At 36.9% G+C, this 22607-nt stretch overlaps 1 protein-coding gene and 1 long non-coding RNA gene across 2 annotated transcripts in view; both read left to right on the top strand.

The window, feature by feature from the left end:
• MOSMO (modulator of smoothened) overlaps window positions 1-22607 on the top strand; it is a 64493-nt gene that overhangs the window by 23579 nt on the left and 18307 nt on the right. The window lies entirely within an intron of this gene.
• On the top strand, window positions 1525-10379 carry LOC124242884 (uncharacterized). The gene is made up of 4 exons (XR_006889536.1): window positions 1525-2133; window positions 3456-3594; window positions 4280-4418; window positions 9558-10379. It is a non-coding gene; the product is annotated as an uncharacterized LOC124242884 (long non-coding RNA).

Here is a 22607-nt window from a genome sequence, read left to right as displayed (position 1 = left end):
ATTGAATCTGTAGATCAATTTGGAGAGTATTGCCTAAGTGTTCCAATCTGTGAATATAAGAGCCTTAGCATTTATTTAAATGTTCATTAATTTCAACAACATTTTGTAGTGTTCAGTGTACATGTGTTGTACTTTTTAAAAAGTTTTTTTAGTAGTTGACCTTGAGTTTGCAGCTAATTTATAGCTAATCCAAATCCTCCTTTATATAACACTGCACCATTTCACACATAGTGCAACTGCCTTATAACAGAGTATTACTCAATTCCTGATTCTTTCCTACCATTCCTGATAACATTGCTGTCATTCATTTCACTTATCCATAAACTGTAATCACTGAATACACTGTTGCTATTATTATTTTGAACAAACTGTTATCTCTTAGATCAATTATGAATAAGAAAAATAAAAGATTTTACTTTGCCTTGATTATTCCTTCGCTAATGCTCTTTCTTTATGTAGACCAAAATTTCTGACCTATATCATTTTCCTTCTTTCTGAAGAATTCCTTTTAATATTTCTCACAAAGCAGGTCTGCTGGTAAAAACTTACTCAATTTTTGTCTGAGAAAGCCTTTATTTCTCCTTTACTTCTGAAGGATAATTTCACTGGATACAGAATTTTGGGTTGGTGGGGTTTTTTCTTTTGACACTTTAAATGTTTCACCCCACTCTCTTCTTGCATGGTGTATGATGTAATTCTTATCCTTGCTGCTCTACAGGTAAGGTCTTTTTTGCTCTGGCTTCTTTCGAGGTTTCTTTTTGTCTTTCCTTTTGTTCAGTTTGAATATGATATACCTTTGTGTATATTTTTTCTGCTTGGTGTTCTGAGCTTCCTGGATCTGTGCTTGGTGCCCATTATTAATTTTGGAAAATTCTCAGTCCTTATTGCTTTAAATATTTCTTCCATTTCTTTTTCTCTCTTCTTCTGGTATTCCCATTACACTATGTTGTACCTTTTGTAATTGTCCCACAGTTCTCAGATATTCTTTTTTCTCTTTGCATTTCAGTTTTGGAAGTTTCTATTGACATTTCTTCGAACTTACTGATTCTTTCTTCAACTGTGTCCAGTGTATTGAGCCCATTGAAGACATTCTTCCTTTCTGTTAACAGTGTTTTTGACTTCTAGCATTTTCTTTGATTCTTAGAGTTTCTGTCTCTCTGCTTACATTGCCCATCTGTTTTTGCATGTTGTTAACTTGTTCCATTAGAACCCTTAGCATATTAATCATAGTTATTTTAAATTCCCAGTCTGACAATTCCAATGTCTCTGCCATATCTGAATCTGCTTCTGATGCTTGCTTTCTCTCTTCAAACTGTGTTTTTTATCTTTTTAGTATGTCTTGTAATTTTTTTCTTGAAAGCTGGACATACTACATTGGATAAAAGGAACTGATATAAATAGGCCTTTAGTGTGAGAATTTATGTTTATCTGGCTAGAGGCTAGGCTGTTTTTACTGTTTGTTGTAGCTGTAGTGTCAGTGGCTAAAATTTCCTTTAGTGTCTTTTTTTTTTTTTTTTTTTTGGTCTCCCTTGCTATCTTTGTGGTTCTCTAGAGACTTCTTAAATAAGATCTGATACATGCAGTTCTTTGAGTTGTATTCTCCTTTTCTGATACAGAAGCCCTATTTATGTCAGGATGAGATATGTAGAAAGGGAAAGCATTCTCCAGTTCTATGATTAGGTCTTAGTCTTTAAGTGAGCCCTGTGCCCCTGGGCCGTGACCTTCACAAGTGTTTCTCAGTGCCCCTACCCTCCTTAGGTGAGACATGAAGGCTAAAGAGGGCTGGAGTTGGCTATTTCTCTTTCTTTAGTTCCATTAGGCTCTGGTGAATCCCCAATCAGGCTCTGGTGAAATAGTTTCTTTTGAGGCCAAGGCACGTTAAGAACAAAATGTTCTAGGCTTATTTCAAAATAGCTGTTTTCCCCTTTCCCCTGCCAGAAGCACAGGGAATTTTTCTCCTATCTTTGCTGTGAGAACTTGGTAGAGCTTCTAGAATTAACACTCACAAGAGTGTGAGGGACCCCCTAAGACTGGGTCCCCCTGGAATTTTTAACTTTCAAACTTGACCACACTGAGTCTCCAAGAATTCGTCACAGTTTAGGTTTTCCTCCTCTGGTACTGGTTCCCGTTCCAGTGAGTTGTGGTTCTCTGTATCTGCCTGTTTGTCTCTCCAGTTTTGCAGACAGTGCTTTGCCCTGTGTCCTCGGTTCTCTGATGGATCTAAGAAGAGCTGCTGATAGTCATTTTGTTCAGCATTTTTCTTGTTCTGTGGGTGAGAATGACAACTTCTAAGCTCCTTACATGCTGGACCAGAAACCAGAAGTTCTCACTATTTTGTTAAATTTATTCCTGGGTATTTTATTCTTTTTGCTGTTATTGTAAATGTATTACCTTCTTAATTTTCAGATTGCTCATTACTAGTGTGTGGAAATACAATTAATTTTTGTATATTGATCTTATATCCTGCAACCTTTTTAAAGTCATTTGTTAGCTCTAATAGTGTTCCAGTGGATTTCTTTTTCTTGCCTAATTGCCTTGACTAGAACCTTCAGAACAATTTTGAATAAAAGTGGCAGGAGCAGACATCCCTCGTCTTATTCGTGATCTTAGGGGGAATGCATTTGGTCCTTCTCCATTAAGTATGTTAGCTGTGGGGTTTTTGTATATACTGTTTATTAGGTTGAGGAAGTTCATTTCTCTTCCTAGCCACAGTGGTAACATTTTTGTAAAACTATAATGTAATATCACAACCCAGGTTTTGACATTGATACATTCTGCAGATATTATTCACATTTCCTTACTTTTACTTGTACTCACTTGTGTTTGTGTATTAATAAGTTCTACACAGTTTTATCATCTGTGTAGTTTTATGTGTCCACTGCCATAATCAGGATCAGACATCCAGGTATGTGTGTCAATAGTTCATTCCTTTTTATTGCTGAGTAATATTCCGTGGCATAAATGTACCAGAATTTGCTTCACCATTCACCTGGTAAAGTATATCTGGGCTGTTTCCAGTTTTAGGCTATTACAAATAAAGCTGCTATGAACATTTGTATACAGGTTTTTGTATGAACCTAAGTTTTCTTTTCTCTGGGATGTACACCCAGAAGTGCAACTGCTGGATCATATAGTAGTTGCATGTTTAGTTTTTTGAGAAACTGCCAAAATGTTTTCTAAAGAACCTTTTAAGGTATGTTAAGAATTTGTACTTGATTTTAATATTAATCTCAATTTTAATATTTTGAATTTGAAGAGGTAAACAACCAGAGAGTATGCCTGGTAAATGTATGAATCTGAAACTCATAAATCAGACTTAGAGTGAAGATACAGAATAATCATCAGCATATGATTGATTTTAAATGCTATGGGTAGGGATGATATTTCCCAGGGAGAGAGGGGAAAAAAGAGAACAGAACCTGGGCCAGAACCCTGAAGATCACCATCATTTTTAGGAGGCTGAGCAAGAGCTAGACTTAAGAAGAAAACCAAAAATAAAATTTGATATTGTGGCAGCCATGGGGAGAAACTGTTTTCAAGAAGAAAGAAGTGGTCAGCAATGTTACCAAAGAGGAAGTAACGTGAAATTGAAAAGTACGTTGGTTTTAAAGAGATTGTTAATAACTCTGGTGAGAGAAGTTTTAGTCAAGTGGTAGAGTAGGAGCCTCATTCATGGTGGGTTGAGAGATGACTGGTAGGTGAAGTAAGATAGCAATGGAGATGGAAGGGAGAGGGAGGTTAGTTAACTGGAGAAGAATGTGGGGTCCCAGGGTAGGTAGTTTTTAGATAGAGAAGAGGGGCTTATCTGATGGTAATAATGAGAGGGAGGGGTTGATAGTGCACAAAAGAGAAGGAATTCTTGATTGAGCAAGGATCCTGATGATACCCAACAGAATGGTAGACAGAGCACAGCAGAGGGATAAACTTCAGGAGGCAAGATACATTTTCCTTTGTTACAAAAGAGGGAAGGAATGAATGAAGAATGGAGCAGGTAAGTAAGTTTATAGATATGGTGGTAGAAAGTTGAGAGTTTACTTCTGATGGCTTATTTTTTTCCCTCTGAGATAACAGAAAGGGTCATTTGTTAGGAGTGAAAAGGGGATGATAGGAAGTTTGAGGAGAGTGGAAAAAGTTCAGATAGCTATTAAAGAGAGTGGTAGAGAGAGAGCTGGCTAGAAAAATAGAATGATTTCTAGGTTGAAATGAGGGCCTAGTTGGGCATGTAGGGCATAAATTTTTTAATGATCCCAGTCTTATGGTTATGTATTTTGTCCAGCAGAGTTCAGCAGCCTGGCTGGAGATGTGTGAAAAGGAGACCATTGTGTTGATCCAGAGTTGGAGTTTGTCCACGTGACATAGGAGAAAGAGGCACTGAATGAACAAACATAATGGTCTAATAGACTCTGAAGTCAAGACAGGTCTGTTTTAACCCTCTCCCGACCACTTAGTGTTAGGCAGATTCCTTAACCTCCTCTTTCAGTTTCCTGATAACAATCACACCTAATCATAGCAGCTTTCTAATCATAGTAATACCTGTCTTTTTCTGTGATGAGGATTAAGTGAGAAAACAAGGAAGTCCCTTAACACATAGTTTGGCACATAATAAATGTTAATAAATAGTAGCTTTTATTATTATTTGTGGCCCAATCCTGTCACTTGTTAGCTGAGTGACCTTAGGCAACTTTCCTTCCTTTTTATCTTTAAAAAGGAAATTATAATACATGTTGAGAGTATTCAGTTTGGTGTCTTTTACAGGAAAAAAACGCTAAGCACTATGCCTGACACGTCCTTTTCACCACTTAGTGAATGTGAGTTGAAGCAGAATCTCTAGGGGATTTGTAGAAAATTAAATTGGAAAGTTAGATGGGGATTTTGGCCTTTATTTGCTAATTAGTAGATAGCCTTTAAAAGTTCATGAGCAGAGAGAGAACATAAGCGGTGTTTTAGGACTATTAATTTATCAGTAGTGTGATGGGATTTATGATCTCAGCTAGATACCACCTCTTCAAAGAGGCCTTCCCTAATCACCCTGAGAATCTGAGATAGTGCTTCCTCCTCCTCTCTAACACCTTACCCTGTATCATTTTCCTCATGACGTTTGTGCCTATCTGCAGTTACCATGTTTATTAAGTTGTTTACTTTTTTCCCCATCTCCCTCCACTAGAATATATGCTTCATGAGAAAAGGGATGTTGTCTGTCTTACTGCTGTATCTCTGCAGCCCGAACAGTGCCTAGCACATAGGAGGCGTTCAGTAAATATGTGTTGAATGAATGAAATATAAGGAGGGACTGGAAGGAGAGAGACTAGTTAAGAAATTATTAGAGGGGCTGGCCCGGTTGCCAAGTGGTTAAGTTCGTGCACTCCGCTGCAGGCGGCCCAGTGTTTCGTTGTTTCGAATCCTGGGTACGGACATGGCACTGCTCATCAAACCACACTGAGGCAGCGTCCCACATGCCACAACTAGAATGACCCACAACAAAGAATATACAACTATGTGGGGGGGGGGGGGGGGCTTTGGGGAGAAAAAGGAAGAAATGAAATCTTTAAAAAACAAAACAAAACAAAAATTATTAGAATAATTTCAACATTAGGATATGAAGATCTGAACAGAGATAATAGTGTAAATGGAAGGAAGGAACAAATAAGAAAAATTACAAAGAAAGAATGGTTTTTAACATTAGAAGGGACAAAATGAAGGAAGCAACAAGGTTATTCCAAGATTTCCAAACTGGGTGATTGAAGCAGTGACAGTACCATTATTGAAGGCGTGTGCCTTCATCTCCTTTTATAACTTTTTATGTCCAATACTTAGAACAGTCCCTAACACGTAGTGATGGGCAGTAAATATTTGAATGAATGAAAGAAAATAGGAGAAATCAGAAGGTTACATCGTGTGTTTAAAATAACAATAGGACACCCAAGCAGGTGGAGGATGAGGCTAACATTGTGGAAAGAATAAAAGACTTTGGGATTTATGGTATTTAAAGGGAAAGAACGAACTAACAGAAGAAGCAGCCTCTGAGGTAGGAGAAGAACAACAGTAGTGTGGTTTCAAGACAGCAGAGACAGAGCTAGTTCCAGGAAGGAGGAGGTAACCAATGTTACATCCTTCAGAAAAGCCGAAGAAAATAAGCACTGGAGAAAATCTTTGGATTTAGAGACTGAGAGGACAAGAGTGATCTTAGAACAACTTACACGGAGCAGTGAAGTAAAAGTCAAATTACAAAGGGTGTGAGGAATTGAGTGGATCATGAGATATTTTTCCCTCATAGAGCTAAAGGAAGGGAGGCAACATGGTAATCTGAGATAGTCATTTAAAGGAAGTATAGTTTGCTTCGTTTTGTTTTTTTATATAAAGACCTAAGCGTATTTTGTGGAGAGAGAGAAGAAAGATCCATAATCTAAAAGAATTGTCAAATTTTAGTGTGCACAAGAATAACAAGAGGATTTTATTAAATGCAGGTTGCTGGCACCATTTACAGAGAATCTGATTCAGTAGGTCGGGGGACCAGATAGCAGCCTTTTTTAGCAAGTAACCCCCACGCCACAACACACACGCACACACATATCCAAAAGATTCTGAGGTAAATACTAAGATCACACTCTAACACTGGTCCAAGGAGTAGAAAAGAAAAGGGTGAGAAGGGAATTTGATTTTACAAAATGAAGGGTAAAGGTTAAGCTTTGGGAAGGAGAAGGAGTTCATCTTTAAAACAAACAGGAAGAGATGGTACGGAGAAATTTTGAGATGGTGAACTTCAAGGAGGTTTTCAGGGTGCAAGAAGGGCAATGAGGTTGCTTCATTTGCTTGACCTTTCTTTTTTCCGTTAAGTGGGAAGAAAGGTTATCTACTCTGGGCAGGCATGATTTGAGGAGTGTGGAAAGGTCTGAAACAGCTGGTGTGGGGGGCGCAGCAGAGTCAACAGAGGAGGAACAGAAGCAGTGCTGAGCAGCCTTGGGCTCTGTTAAGTTAGGTGGCATGGCTGGTGGCCCAGTCAGCAGTTCCCTAACATTTTTCAAAGTGAGGAAAAGTCCTGAAAACATTTCTTCTCCAGGTAACTCATTGTGGCTTCATCTTCTGTAGATTTACTTATGCCTTTTTTGATGCTTTCAGCCTGTCCCACTTCACTGAATAATAAACTTCATATATTTTCTATACAAGATATAAAGTATCTAAAATTTACCTGACTTTCAACTCAAAAGAGGCTTGTAGTGATTTGCTAGAATATATTTACATTCGTTCTGTCTGTGGATTTTGATCACAGTTCATGTGAAGCTTGCCATCATTTTACAGATTGCTATTTCTAATGCCAGCCCTGTGGAGGGCATTTATTTTCACCTGGGCACTGAATGTTACCACCAAGTGAATGCCGGGCCCTGGGTGTAGGGCAAAGGAAACCAACCTGCTTAGTTTTCTCCAGGTTTGGATAAGTAAGAGTCACTTGGAACTAAGTGAAGAGGAACACCTAGGTACTGTCCTGTTTATCCTACACTTATCTTACTTGATACTTTCAACGTTTCTAGGGTAGATATTAGAATATCTCCTTTACAAATGAGGAAACTGAGGCTCAGATGCTTAGATTGCCCAAGGTCACAGAGCAAGGAAGCTGGACAGCTGGAAGTCAAACCCACATCTCTTATTCTACACCCTGTACTCCTTATACCATGCTGCCTTGGGTAGGATATAGTCCAGCCAGTTAGGTTCTTTATGCATAAAATAAAATAACGGTAGTACTATTGACTAATTAGTAATTTCTAATTGGAAGCAACTTATTGCCCAGTATGGATCAGTAATTAAAGAAATGCAGCCTTGGGAATTAATTAAATGGGAAATTTTTCATCTGTTCCTATAGTCTTTTCTTCTGACTCCCTTAGGCCTTTAGGTTCCTAGTATGACACATAGAACTGCATATTTTTCATGAGGACAAATAAGGGTTATGCATAGTAGGAATTTAAGGTTTTCTGTTTTATTTTCAGGGAACTGGGATGGTACCCAGCATTTTTGTCTTTTAGCCACGGCAATACATTTGCATTCCTGGCTTAACTATTATCTGATATACGTAAGAGGGATTATTTTTCCTTAAATATATATCTTTACATTGCTCACATGGATGCTTATCTGAGACTGTTCACACACTCTTGCTTCATCTTCCTTTATTTTATCGATGAATATTTACAAAGCACTTTTTTTATTCCAGCCATTATGCTAGATATCCCAGGAGTTACCCAGGAAAGCCTGTTTTCTGAAAATTGGGATTTATTAATTAAAAAATAGGACCAACATGCATTACTTCTGCTATTCCATCCAGAGAAATGCATAATTATGTCTTGATTCAAAGCCGGTTTGTCCCTCCCAGCATAGAGTAAGCTGGCTTGGTTGGTGGTTGTTTTTAGGTCTTAGGTGTAGAATGTGATGAAAGTCTAGATGGTTATGTATACTCACAATTGAACTTAGAATCAAGGAGACTTGCCTCAAATATGTGATCAATTTAGCTAAGTTTGAGAAATTCTGAGACGTCAATTATATAAAAATATTATAGAAAACAGTTGTATGGAATACAACCCATTGAAGGAATACGTGATTGTTTAATTACCTGTTCCCCAAGTTAGATAGCCTGAAGTATTTTGTTTGTATTGCTAATACAACACTCTCTCAATATTAATAATAACTAATTTATTAAGTACTTCTGTGTGCCAGGCATTGTTCTAAGCTTTTTGCAAGAATAAACTCATTTAATCTTCTCAACAACCTTGTGAGGTAGGTACTGTTTATTATCCCCATTTTACAGATGCCAAAAGTGAGGCACACAGAGGATAAGCAACTTGCCCAGGGTTACAGAGCTAGTAAGTGGCAGAGACCCGGGTGGACTTGCTTTATAGCTTGCTATGCTCTTAACCATTATTCTGTGCTGCCTTTCACTGGCCCTCATGTTAAGGATAGCTTTTCAAACAGCTGGGCACGTTAGTCTGCATTATCTGAGGAGCTTATGTTTAATACTAATGATATAACTGAGTGAAAGGAAAGAATTAGCCCTGCTCTTTGGTCTGTTATACACGGTCAAGAATCTAACGTGTTTGTAGTTAATTCAGTGTGAAGTTTGGGCTTTTTGGAAAAATGCTACATGTTTTCTGGTGTTATTTTACCAGAGTGGGAAAGACATAAGAAGGGCAGTATTTGGGCTAGATCTCCATAGTCCTTATAAATAAAATGTATTGAGTTCTCTAATGTTGGCTGTGGGCCTTGGTGGGTAGCAAAATGTTAGGGAAACTGATAAAAATGATTAGTAGTTGGATCCTGAAAATAAAAATTTGCTCTTTGCATTTCTTAAAAAGATTTCCTATGCTAAAAGGATGACAGTAAATTTAAAAGGACTTTAGTTAGTATTTAAAAATTTTTTTTATAATAGAAATTTCAAGTACTCAGTAGCCACATGTGGCTGGTGGCTATCATGTTAGTGCAGGTCCAGGCTGTCGAAGGGATCATTTATGGAATAAAATCTTGTCTTTTTGGATGAACCCCGGTGTCGTTCGTTCTGAGTTCTTTAATTCTTTTAGGGGCCTTGTGAAGAGAAATCTGAGTTAAGAAAAGTTCAAACAACTGTGTCATCACCATGAAAAGCAGGAAGCTGAGGGATGTGCGATTTGAGTGCACAGGAGAGCTAAAAGGACACTTTAACCCCTAGTGATGACTTCAGTGCTCTGTGTTTAAAGAACTCTGGCTGACATAGCTCTTGCTCTTTTCTTTTTTTAAATTTTAATGATACTCTTGATTCTTATGTGGTAGTTATGTTCTATAAATTCACTGTGAATGCTGGATTAGTAAATACTGGATCATTGCCTCTAGGAGATATAAGAGGTTAGGTTCCTGTGAGCCTTTGGTCACATGTCCCCAGCCAATCCATACATAACCTAGTTTTATGTGTGTTTCTGTTTAAAGACACCTGTTTAATATGTATTGTTGATTCATTAACATTGAATTCAAAAAACATGCCATAAAGAGACCACGGAAATGACACTTGCTTACTGTAGGAGGGCTGAAAGAAGGCAGAACATCCACCAATTCAACTTCAGCTGGAAGTGTCTGTCAAGCGACTAACATTTTTTGCCACTCTGCACATGTGTTATGTCCACAAATGACCATGAAAGTGCCACAACTATTGATTTGAGGATTACAAATAACTTTTAGTGAGTGGGCATATTTGCAAGTATGGAATCTGGAAATAGCGAGGATCAAATGTATGAATGTATTTTAAATTTTAAAATGAAACGTAAAAATAAAAAACTTTCTTGTCCATCTCTACTGTTCCCATCCCCCACTCCATCTTTCCTTTCTAGAATAACCACTCTCAGTTTCCAGTGCATTTACATATATGTGTACTTACAGAATTATGTGTATATATTTTAATAAATATATCTCATGATACATACTATTCTGTGGTTTGCTTTTTTCTCATGATGTCTTAGAGATCCGTCCACATCAATATGCACAGAATTATCTCATTCTTTTTAGTATTCTATGGTGTGTATGCACTATATTTAACCATTCCTCTATTGATAAGTATTTAGGTTTTTTCACTATTATAAAAAATATTGCAGTAAAAATATTTGTACCTGTTTCTTTTTCCATATCTGGAGGTTTTTCTCTGGATTACCTATGTAAAAATGAAATTCCTGAGCAGAAGGGCATATGCAGTTTAAATTTTGTTAGAAAGGCAGTTGTGTCAGTTGCATCCTCTAGGAAACAGACACTGAGAAGGAATTAGAGCTGCAAGCAGTGTTTGAGAGTTAACGCATGTGAAAGACAGGGAGCAGAAGCTAAAGGATAAGAAAAGTAGTCAGATCCTGATACAGGTCTTGCAGAGTCTCAGCCAACTCAGTGGGGCATTCTGGAGTGCAGATTGCCTCTAAGAGGAGTGGTACTGTGTACTGCCATGGACAGACATGGCTAGGCCCTAGAACTCCCTCATGCTCGGTATGGACCAAGGGCTGCCTGGGAAGAAAGCCGCTTGATCTTGAAAGATGAGTCAAATCTTAAAGGTACTAACAGCGGGAGGCTCACTGCACCCTTTGGAGCTAAACCACCAGATGTCTTCAAGAGAGATCGCAGCAGTGTACTTCTGTGGCTGCCACTGCAGTATAGTATAGCATAGTGGATAATAGCAGAGTCTAGAGCCAGACTCCCTAAGTTCAACATCTTTGTATAAGATGTTACTCCCCGTCTACGTGTCACAGTTTCTTCATCTATAAACTGGAGAAATAATAGTACATACCTCATAGTGTTGTAAAGAGATGAAGTGGGCTAGTATGTCTCCCTAAAGCACTTAGGATAATACCTGAGACGTGTTAGCACTAGATAAGCGTTAACTGATGCTGCTGCGTTACTATTATTCCAGATTGTTCTCCCAGGCTGTATCAATTTTTCTTCCCACCATCCTAACAATGTGTAAAATAATATTCATTTCTTCATACCTTTTTAAGTATTGGATAGTATAAATCTTCTTAGTTTTTGCCAATTTAATGACCAAAAAATGATATTTTGTCTTAATTGGCGTTTGTTATGAGATTGAACATCTTTTCATAATGTTGGCCACTTATATTTTTAGCTTGTTTGTATACTCGAGGTTTTAATTTTTTCTTATTCATTTGTAGTACCTCTTCGTATATTCCAGATATTAAACTGTTATATAGTTGTAAATATTTCCTTCCAATCTCCCATTGTTTTTAAAATTTATTTTTCAGTACTATTGTTTATAGTTTCTTTTATCGTAAAGAAAGAGGTTTAAAATTTTAAGTATCAGTTTTTTTCTGTATGGGTTTAGGGTTTTGTGTCTTTGAAAGGACTTTCTTGCTCCAAGTCTATAGTTTTGGGGTTTTTTTTTTACGTTTAGCCTTGTAAAACCTCTTAAAGTAATTTTTATCCATAATTTAAAATAATTAGCTTTATTTCTCCCATCTATAACCAGTTGCCCCAGTGCTATTCATTGACTAGCATATTTTTTTCCTGATGCTTTGAAATGGCACCTTTACATATTCTAAATTTCTATACATATTAGAATGGAGAATATAGACATTTTTAAAGGTTTTAACATGTGTTGCCAAATTACCCTGAGGAATACATTTAGAAATTTATTCTGCCAGAGAATGTTTTGCTGTACCCCATCCCAACCCTGTTTCTGTTTTTATATTTTTAGCTTTTGCCAAGTTAGAAGCCAAAAAATGGGAATGTTGTTTTGTTTGGCATTTCTTTAATTACTAGAAAGAGAGAACTTGTAAAAAATATATACTCTGATGTTCTGTATGCCATCTTCTTTTTTTTATTCTTTTCCCCAAAGCTCCCCAGTACATAGTTGTATATTTTAGTTGTAGATCGATCTGGTTGTGCTATGTGGCACACCACCTCAGCACGGCCTGATGAGCGGTGCCATGTCCGCTCCCAGGATCCAAACTGGCAAAACCCTAGGCCGCTGAAGCAGAGCACATGAACTTAACCACTTGGCCATGGGGCCGTCCCCTGTATGGCTTCTTATCGTGAATAGTTTGTTCACATTCTTTATCCATTTTTCAATTTTGCTGTTTGATTTCACATTGATTTGTAAGGATTCATTATATATAAAGAATATTATCCCTTCATGTGTATTGCACACAGGTTATTGTTTACCTTTAAATTACAATCATGGTCTTTTTCTTTATAGAGTCTGACTTTGCATATATAGACAGAAAGGTCTTCCCCATTCCAGAGACCACAGTCAACTAGAATATTTTCCTTTCTTTTTATTTTATGGTTTTAATTTTTATATCCATATGTTGTCTTATTTTGGTGCATGGTATTAAGTAGAAATCTATCTTAATTCTTTTCTAAATGGTAGGCCAATTATCCAAAACAATTTACTAAATAATCCATTCTTTCCATTGTTTTCTACTGCCATCTTATCTATACTTGGCCTGTTGAGATGTGTTTGATTCTGTTTTATTGATTGAAATATCTGTTTTGCAGCTAGAGAGTTCACTTTGGAAGTAAGCACTCTGTAGAAGTTTTGTTTTCAAACACTGACTTTAATTTTGGAAGTTAAAAGGAAAACCCCTGTTAAGCTAGAGTAAATGAAGTGGATTGAATTGGGTTCTGCTTGGGTGCCTTCTGTCACCGTTCTGCCTTGTGGTCTTTAAACAGCATACTTCATTTGTTCTCTGGGACAAGGTAATAGGTGCTCTTAAGCTATTATAAAGCTAGAGAGAGAACTATCCAAGAGAAATACCAGCACCAGACGCTTTACTTGATGATTTAAAATATTAAACTCCAGAAGAAAATAGTTTCAGTGTTTAAGAAACACCTTTCTTGCCAAACATAATTGGATGTTACTCTTTAGGTCTGATCATCTCTGTGTTTAGAAGTAATTTTATTTATCTTTTTTTTCCCCCTGAGGAAGATTAGCCCTGAACTAACATCTGTTGCCAATCTTCCTCTTTTTTTGCTTGATGAAGATTAACTCTGAGCTAACATCTCTGCCAGTCCTCCTCTGCTTTATTTTATATGTGAGTTGCCACCACAGCATGGCTGATGAGTGATATCCAAACCTGGGAACCCAGGCTGCAGAAGCAGAGCACACCGAACTTAACCACTACACCATGGGGCCAGCCCAAGAAACAAATACTATTGAAGGTAAACCTGTCTCTAAAGCAGGAGTTCTCAAAATATCTATAGCTCAAATCACAGACAGATGGCTAATTTCTTTAATATTTAAAGAGCCCTCACATTTCAGTAAGGGAAATACCAACAACTCAATTAAAAAAACAAAAGATATGAACAGATAGTTATAAAGATTCTACAAATGACCCTTAAAGTTGTTCAGCCTATCTGGTAAGAGAAATACAAATTAAAACTATAGTGAGATACCATTTTTCAATCATATTTGCAGAGATCAAAAAATTTGGTAAATATTTTATTGGTGAGGATGTGATGAACTAGGAATTAATTGCTAGTTGAGGGTAAATTAATATAATTTCCACGGAGAACAATTTGGCAATATCTAACAAAATTTTAAATGCGTATGTTCTTTAACCCATAAATTTAATTTCTAGGAATTTATTCTACAGATATAGTCTCATATGTGAAATGCATTTTGGAGTAAATATAAGAGGCTATTCTTGCAGTATTGTTTGAAAGAGCAAAAGGCTGGAAATAATCTAATAAAGGGAAATACTGGAGTGTTCCCTCAGTAGAAAACTGTATAAATAAAGTATGTCATATCCATATGCTAGAATACTATAAAGTCCTTTAAAAAGAGTATGGCAGCTCTATTTATACTCATGTGTAAAGTTCTCCATAATATGTTATTAAGTAAAACAGCAAAGTGCAGACAATATCAGGTGTTGGCAAGAATATAGAGCAACTGGAACACACATACTGCTGGTGGAAAAGTGAATTGGTACAACCTCTTTGGAAAACAATTTGGTATTATCTAGTAAATTTGAAGATGCATATGCCTTATGGCCTAGCAATTTTACTTGTTAATAGGTTCTAGAGGAAGTCTTGCTCATTTGCCCAGGAGACATGTAAAAAAATGTTCATGGTACCATTTATAATCATGAAAACCAAATAACAGCAACAGCCTACTAGAAACAACTCAATTGTCTAGAGTAGAATAAATAAATTGTGGAGTACTATACAGCAATGAAAATGAATTATAGCTACATATAACAATTAGAATGAATTTTAAACAGTCATGTTGGGCAAGAAAAGTCATAAAAGAATACATAAAATGTTCTGTTCATATGAAGTTCAGAAACACAAAATTAAACAATTTGTTGTCTAGGCAAAAAAAATTGTAAGACTACAGGCAAGGGAATTAATAAGCAAAAAATCAAAGACAGTAATTACCTCAAGGGAGAGGAAAGGAATTAGGGAGAGCACATGGGCGATTGAAAAAGTAATGATAATTTTTTTTCTTAAACTGGCATGTGGGTACATGAGTGTTTGTTATGTCATGGGTTTTTTAACCTTATGTATATTTTATAAATATTCTTTTATACTTACTAATTATTTAATAAAAATAATTGTGGAAAAGCAAGATGTAGAACATTATATATAATTTGTTTCCATAACTGTATGGATCTTTTTTTAAATAAAGAATACACACTTGTGTGTATGCATGCTTTATTCCTATAAAGATACGCAAGAAACTGGTAGCTGTGGTTGTTGCTTCAAGGGAAGGGAACTGGGTAATTGGAGGCCAGTCGTTGAAGAGAAGTTTACTTATCGCTCTACACCACACCCTCCTGTACCTTTTGAATTTTTGTAGCAAATGTATATTGTAATGTATTCAAATCTTTGTTTAAAAAACAATGTGCCCAGGAAAAAAGAAGGAAAGTTATTTATCATTTATGAGAGATGGCTGGAGAAATTCTAGTATTTCTAACCTTGGTGACTTTGCAAGTTTTGCCAAACCATATATGAAATCAAAGGAATACACATTTTTGTTGACTAGGTACTTCACCTCTCATGCCAGTTTTTCCTTAAAGGTTAAATTCCATGGAATATGGATAAATGCTATTCTACTCTTAGCCCTTATCCAAAGCCTCACTAACTTTACTTTTCTTTGTATTGCTTAGTGAAGAATCTCTGAAGTTTTCCTCAAGTGTTTTTAACATCTTTTTTAATTCCCTTCGTATCTCAACTCTTAGTAAACACTACCTGCGCTTATATTAGAATAGTGCTATGCAGTTTGGATACATATATAGCTCACCAAAATGTCTATTCAGGCCCTGCCTTTGATAGGAAGCAAAAGTCAAACTTTGTATTCCTACCTTGAGTAATTTAGAAATAGAATCTACTAATTGAACACTTCTCTTTTTTTTCAAGACTGTTCACAAGTATTTTTTCCACATGTTTTAGGGGAATAATTTGGGTCTTATTATTTAATTAAAATTACTTAAACATGGGGGCTGGCCCGCTTGCCTAGTGGTTAAGTTCATGTGCTCCAGTTCGATGGCCCAGGGTTCGCTGGTTTGGATCCTTGGCGCAAAACTATACACTGCTCATCAAGTCATGTTGTGGTGGCCTCTTACATACAAAATGGAGGAAGATGGGCACAGATGTTAGCTCAGGGACGATCTTCCTCAAGCAAAAAGAGGAAGATTGGCAACAGATGTTAGCTCAGGGCTAATCTTCCTCACCAAAAACGAAAAAATTATTTGTCAAACATGTCAAAGGCATTTATCTTCATTAAATGCTAAATCCGTTCTATTTCATAAAGATGCATTCGTTATCTCTAGCATAAGTGATTAAAGCTGTACAAATGTACCTGTATTTAGCAGACTCATACATTCTCTTACCAAATATAAGACGCCAGCCTTCTGAAAAGTCTCACCTTCTCCTTGATTGTTTTTGAGACAGAACAAGTCTGGTTGGCCTCTGTACAACATCCTATTTTAGTGTAGTACTAGTGGGTACTGCCAGGCATTGATGCTATTTCCACTGGGTAGCATGACATCTGTTGGTCACTTTAGTCAACATCACTGCTGCTTCTGAGTACTGCTGCTCCACCAGGCACCACTACTGCATCCTCTAAGTTAAATGTTGACATACTGGTATTCTCCAAATGATGGGGTATTGAGTTAGATACATTGTGTTCTACTGAAATGGGAGAATTATTTCCATTTTATGTTACATCCTGACTAGAGCAGTACCACAACAGTATTGCCACTTCCACCAGTATCTTAGGGACTTTTAATAGAACTGGCTCTATTTTTTTCCCCATAACCTTTGCATCCTCCTTGGGCTTAGATACAAATCCACTAGAGGCAAATACAAGGGGCACATGCATTACTCAGAATCACTCCTCTGTGATGCGTGTTAAAGGCTTTATTACCAGATTAGATTTGCCTCGTAGACTTTTTCTTCTGTTAGAGTAAATTCTATCCCACAACAATCCTCAGTCTTTAATGCAAATAAACTTCTTGAAGAAGAGTGCCCCTTGGAACTCAAATCACAAAATTTCCATCCTCTATCAGGTCTTATAATGAAAAATGAGTCAGTAGGTATTAATCATAGCAGAAGTTGAAAATTGTACTCACCTTAACCTTTAGCCAGCACTTCAGGGTGGAAAAGAAATGACTTGCTGTCATGACTTTCTTATATGCCTACATCTTTCACCCGAGGAGGAGGAGTTAGGCTGCCTTACTGAATTGAACATTACGCAGCATGGCATTGGATCATACCAAACCCTGATGCTGTTTGCAGATTTCTCCACACCGTAGTCCAAAAAGAGCAGTAAACCTAAAGGAATTAAATTTGGTTCTTTGGGAATTTGGGATGGTATCCCTTCTTTCATAGAGGTGACAAAAGTAAGGCTGTGTACTCTGTGCTAGACGTTGTAGCTTTGCCTGGGAGCCCTCTCCTCTTGGGGAGTAGGCTTGGCTAGTCCCGTTTCTAAAGCCTTTATTTTCACAAATGTAGCCCATTTTCTGGGACATTACCTACATTAGCACCTGCAACTGAGGCCCGAGTGCAGACATTATCAATTCTGTAGTCTTTTTTTCTTCTTCAAATCTCTGTTGCTGCTTCCTTCTCCTCCTTTCAAATTAGACAGACAAAAAATTTTGAGGGTCTCTATATTTACATTTCGCTATAAATGTCCCAGGAACCAGTATATTCCCCAAGACACATCTCAGCTAACAGTTGACCAGATATGGTAAAAATACATTTCTGATTCTATTGTAGGGATATCTTTGGGCCGTGAAGTAAATGAGAACATTATCAGGATTTCTAATTATTATCTGGATATGTCACTAAAATGTAACATATTTTGCTGGCTTATTGAAATAAATATTTCTATTTTCTCCTGTTTCCTCTTAAGTAGAGAATTAACTAGTGTCAGTGGTCTAGGAACACTACTGTTTAAATGATCCCTACCTTAAAATGAAAAATAATTAACTACTCCCTAATTCATCTTATATTTTGGAGGAAGAGAATAATGTGATAAAATGTGGCTTATTAAACCATAAGCACAAAAATTATATGGAACAGTTGATTCACTATTCATTCAATTAATATTTACTGAGGGCATTTCCCTGATGATTGTTTATGTGGAGCACCTTTTCATGTACCTGTTAGCCATTTGTATGTCTTCTCTGGAAGAATATCTATTCAGATCCTTTGCCCCCTCCCCCTTTTTTGGTAGCACACTCTTTGACTTTGCCCATTTTTTAATTAGATTGTTTAGTTTTTCGCTGTTGAGTTGTATGAGTTCCTTATATATTTTAGATATTAACCCCTTATCAGATAGATGGTTTACAAATATTTTCTCCCATTCCATAGGTTGCCTTTTCATTTTTTGATGGTTTCCTTTGCTGTGCAGAGGCTTTTTAGTTTGACATAGTCCCACTTGTTTTTGTTTTTGTTGCCTGTGCTTTGGTGTCATATCTAAAAAATCATTAAGACCAATGTCAAGGAGCTTTTTCACTGTTTTCTGCTTGGAGTTTTGCAGTTTCAGATCTTTAAGTCGTTAATCCATTTTGAGTTAATTTTTGAGAGTGGTGTAAGATAGGAGTCCAGTTTCATTCTTTTGCATGTGGTGATCCAGTTTTCCCAGCATCATTTATTGAAGAGACTGTCCTTTCCCCCATTGTATGTTCTAGGTGCCCTTGTCAAAGATTAGTTGCATGAGTTTATTTCTGGGCTCCTGATTCTGTTCTATTAGTCTATGTGTCTCTTTTATGCCAGTACCATTCTGTTTTGATAACTGTAGCTTTGCAATATAGTTTGAAATCAGGAAGTGTGATGCCTCCAGCTTTGTTTTTTCTCAAGATTGCTTTCTCTATTGGGGTCTTTTGTGGTTTCACATGAATTTTAGGATTTTTTTTCTATTTATGTGAAAAATGCCATTAGAATTTTGGTACAGATTGCATTAAATCTGTAGGTCACTTTGGATTGTAGAGAAATTTGAACAATATTAATTCTTCCTAATCATCAGGGAAATGCAAATCAAAACCACAATGAGATAGACATCACCTCACGCTTGTTAGGACAGCTGTTATCAAAAAGATGAGATAAATGTTGGAGAGGATGTAGAGAAAAAGGAAGCCTTGTACACTCTTGGTGAGAATGTAAAATGCTATAGCCTCCATGTAGATTCCTCAAAAAATTAAAAATAGAGCTATCATATGATCTGGTAATCCCACCTCTGATTGTATATCCAAAGGAAATGAAATCAGTATTTTGAAGAATTAGCTGCACACTCATGTTCATTGCAGCATTATTCACAATAGCCAAGATATGGAAACAACGTGAGGGTCCATCAACAGATAAATGGTTAAAGAAAATGTGATGTGTATGTACAATGGAGTATTATTCAGTCATAAAAAAAGAAGGAAATACTGGCATTTGGGATAAGACAGATGAACCTGGGGGATGTTATGCTATGTAAAATAAGCCAGACAGAGAAAAACAAATACTATCTGGTGTCACTTATATGTGGAATCTTTAAAAAAAAAAAAAAAAAAGTTGAACTCATAGAAACCAAGCAGAATGCTGATTGCCAGGAGCTGGGGGTGGTGAAAATGGGGAGATGTTGATCAAAGGGTACAAATTTTCGTTTGTAAGATGAATAAGTTCTGAAGATCTAATGTACAGCATGGTGACTATGGTTTATAATACTTGAGATTTGCTAAGAGAGTAGATCTTAAGCATTCTCACCATACACAAAAAATGTTAATTATGTGAGGTGACCAATGTGGTAATTAACTTGATTGTGATAATCATTTCACAATATATATATATGTCAGATCATCACATTTTACACTTTAAATATGTACAATTTTATTTGTCAGTCATACCTTAATAGAGCTGGAAAAAAATATATTGAGGACACATTATATGTAAGGTACTATGCTAAGCATTGGCTATATATCGGTAAATAACATAGACACAGACCACACACTGAGCTTAGAGTCTAGCAGGTAAAAGAGACAATAAACAAAGAAATCATGAAAATAAACATAATTTTCATAAGTGCTGTGAAAGGAGAAGTGTAGTTTACTGTGGGCCTATAAAAGGAAGAAAGTACTAGGGAAATCTTCCCTAAGAAAATGATGCTTAAACTAAGATGAAAGGAACTGCAAGAGTTAGCAAGAAATGATGCTGCGTGCAGTGCATACAAAAGGAATAACGTGCAAAGGCCTGAAGTAGGAAAAAGTCCAGTGCACTTAGGAACTAAAGAAAATCAGTGGGGCTAAGTATCAAGCAAGAGAAGAGACTGAGAAGAGAGATACACCTGAAGAAACAGGCATAGTCCAGGTCCTAGAGGACCTGGTAGGCCATGTGAGGGATTTTGGTCTTCATCCTAAGAATGCTGAGAAGCCATTTAAGGGTTTAAGACAGTGTGACAAAAATCAGATTTGCATTTTAAAAACAGATACTCTGCATTGCAAAGAAGAAAGGATCGAAAGGGACAAGAATTGAGTGATGAGAATTGATAATGACTTAGATTGGAATGTTGCAGGTAGAGATGGAAAGAAGAGGATAGATTTTTATGCTTAGCAGGTAGATTCCACTTGGCTTAGTGATTTTGGGGTGGAGAGTTCTAGGAATTAGAAGAGGAAGGAGGTTAAGAATGGTTTGAGCAGGTGTATGAGTAGTGGTGACATTGAGTAGGACACCAGAGAAAGCCAGTTTGGGAGGGAAGATGAATTCATTTTTGTGTTTGTTGAGCTCAAGATGCCTGTGAGGCATCTAAGTGGAAATACTAAGTAAGCAGTAATATATAGGAATCTGGAGCTTAAAAGAGATACCTTAGGGGCCGGCCCCATGTAGGCCTAGGGGTTAAGTTCAGCGCACTCTGCCTCAGCAACCAGGGTCTGCAGGTTTGGACCCTGGGCATGGACCTATGCCACCCATCAGCCATGCTGTGGTGGCAACCCACTTATAAAGTGGAGGAAGATTGGCAACAGATGTTAGCTCAGGGCTAATCTTCCTCAGCAAAAGAGAAAAAGCAATGTCTTAGCTAGAGATAAATTTGTGAGTCATTGGCTTATAGGTGATAAGTGAATCTGTGAACCTAGTTGAGATTGCCTAGAAAGAATTTGGAGTGAGATGAAAGAGGTGGTTTGAGAATAAACTTGAAGAACTCATTGGTGATGTTCTGTATAATTTTTGTTATGACAGGCTTTGGTTTTATAAGAATTGTACTTCGTAATAACTTTTGTTGTTTTAACTGAGGCTTTCTGTTGTGAAATAGTAACCTTTCTCTTGCCAGAAAGATTTGTCATCTCTTTATTATTGTTTGTATATTATCTATTATTTATTCAGACAGTGAATAGACTTTGCAATTAATTGATCTTTTAAAGGTAATGCAGTTGATATCGTCTAAGCATCTGGGTTAGACAGTGAGCTTTGTCTAAATAAGGAACGAAGAACTATTCTTACTGTATATTTGTCTTTTAAATGGTTGAGGTGATATGATTTTTAGCTGTCTTCCCAGACATAATAAGGAAAATTGAATACTCCTTGGCAGTCTTTTTCTGTGAGCCATGGGGTATCTCCTTATAGAGAGCTTTAAAAATAAAATGTATTACTCTGGTAACCCGTCTGATGTAGTATCTGGTTGCCTTGGTCTCAGCTTGGTTTAGGATGGTGGGGTGTATGCCCCCTCTGCCTCTAGTCACAGAAGGCAGGATAAGAAATTGATAAGTTGGATTCTGCCAAAATTTAAAACATTCGTCCTTCAAAAGCCATTGTTAAGAAAATTTAAAGGCAAGACTGAAGGAGAAATATCTGTAAAACACATGTCAGATAATGGACTTGTATTCAGAATATATACAGAGCTCTTATAAGACAAAGAACTTGATTTTTTAAAAGTAGGCAAAAGATGAGAACAGACCAAAGATGGCAAATAAGCACATGAAAATATTTTCTACATCATTACATAGGAAAGGACAAATTAAAACCGCAATAAGAGACCTCTACATACCCACCTCTGCATTTTAGATTGACTAAAACTAAAAAGACTGATAATACGAAGTGTTGGTGAGTATGGGGAGCAGCTGGAATTTTCATATATTGCTCGTGGGAAGGCAAAATGGTACAGCCACTTTAGAAAAGAGTTTGGTATTTTCTTAAAGACTTAAACATACACTTATCATATGACCTAGCATTTTCACTCCTAGGTATTAACACAGGAAGAATGAAAGTGTGTTATATTAGTCAGGATTCTCTAGATTATGGAAGCTAAGAAGTCCCATGATCTGCTTTCTGCAGGCTTGGAGATCCAGGAAAACCAGTGATGTAATTCAGTCCGAGTCTAAAGGTCTGAGAACCAGGGGATGTGATGGTGTAAATTTCAATCCGAGGGCAGAAGAATAGGACCTGAGATATCCAGCTCAAGCAGTGAGGCAGGAGAAAAAGGGGTGAATTTCTCCTCCCTCTGCCTATTCTATTCAGGCTCTCAACGGACTGGATAATGCCCACCTGCACCATCACACAGGTCTACGTGAAATCCTGTACACAAGTGTTTATAGCAGCTTTATTCATAATGGCAAACAGTATGTGATTCTATTTATATGAAATTCTACAAGAAGCAAAACTATAGTAATAGCAGGTCTGTCTGGGGAGCT

Source organism: Equus quagga, chromosome 7 (genome assembly GCF_021613505.1).
Source record: "Equus quagga isolate Etosha38 chromosome 7, UCLA_HA_Equagga_1.0, whole genome shotgun sequence".
In the NCBI taxonomy this organism is placed as follows: domain Eukaryota; kingdom Metazoa; phylum Chordata; class Mammalia; order Perissodactyla; family Equidae; genus Equus; species Equus quagga.
This window is presented reverse-complemented; position numbering and strand designations above follow the sequence as displayed.